The sequence below is a fragment of the Mus pahari genome, chromosome 8 (genome assembly GCF_900095145.1).
Source record: "Mus pahari chromosome 8, PAHARI_EIJ_v1.1, whole genome shotgun sequence".
Classification (NCBI taxonomy): domain Eukaryota; kingdom Metazoa; phylum Chordata; class Mammalia; order Rodentia; family Muridae; genus Mus; species Mus pahari.
This window is the reverse complement of record NC_034597.1, coordinates 6,738,726-6,740,107: the sequence shown is the minus strand read 5'-3', so window position 1 is coordinate 6,740,107 and position 1,382 is coordinate 6,738,726.

Genomic DNA, 1,382 nt, shown 5'->3' with positions numbered 1-1,382 from the left:
AAAAAAAAAAAAAAAAAAAAGGAGACTGTCCGACTGTCCAACTAGAACTAGCTTGAGTGTATGAGACCTCAAAACCTGCCTCAACAGTGACACACTTCCTCTGGCAAGGCTACATCTACTCCAACAAAGCCACATCTCCTAATAACAAAACTGCGTTTGGACCTATGGGTGCCATTTTTATTGAAACCACAAAGCCTTTATCTCTGTCCCACTTTTCTGTGTTTTCTGTGACTTTCCACTGCTATGACAGAACACCTGACACAATGCAAAGGAGAAAAGGACTATTTTGGCTCAGGGTTTCAGAGCTTTCCACCCACCATGCTGGGGTGAATTCCTTCTGTGTCTCTGTTAAGCAGAACATCACATGTGTAGGCTGCTTATCTCACAGATAGGAACCCAAGAGACTGGTAAGAAATGAGGACCAACCCTAACCTTGAGATCCATGCCTTTTGTGACCTACTTTTTCCATCTACAGTCCTACTACTGGGGTCCAAGTGTTTGCGTGAGTGAAAAATATCATATCAAAAACATCCTTCACAATAGTCACAGATAATATAAAAAACTTTGGTGTGACTATAACTAAGGAAGTGAAAGATCTATATGATAAGAACTTCANGTNTCTGAAGAAAGAAATCGAAGATCTCAGAAGATGGAAAGATCTCCCATGCTCATGGATTGGCAGGATTAAAATAGTAAAAATGCCTATCTTGCCGAAAGCAATCTACAGATTCAATGCAATCCCCATCAAAATTCCAACTCAATTCTTCACTGAGTTAAAGAGCAATTTGCAAATTCATCTGGAATAACAAAAAATCTAGGATAGCAAAAAGTATTCTCAATGATAAAAGAACCTCTGATGGAATCACCATGCCTGACCTTAAGCTGTACTACAGAGCAATTGTGATAAAATCTGCATGGTACTGGTACAGTGACAGACAGGTAAATCAATGGAATAGAATTAAAGACCCAGAAATGAACCCACACACCTATGGTCATTTGATCTAAGGAGCTAAAACCATCCAGTGGAAAAAAGACAGCATTTTCAACAAATGGTTCTGGCACAACTGGCAGTTATCATGTAGAAGAATGTGAATCAATCCATTCTTATCTCCTTGTACAAAGCTCAAGTCTAACTGGATCAAGGAACTCCATATAAAACCAGAGACTCTGAAACTTTAGAGGAGAAAGTAGGGAAAAGCCTCAAAGATATGGGCACAGGGGGAAAATTCTTGAACATAAATGCAATGGCTTGTGCTGTAAGATTGTGAATGGACAAATGGGACTTCATAAAATTGCAAAGCTTCTGTAAGGCAAAAGACACTGTCAATAAGACAAAAAGGCCACCAACAGATTGGGAAAGGATCTTTACCAATCCTAAATCT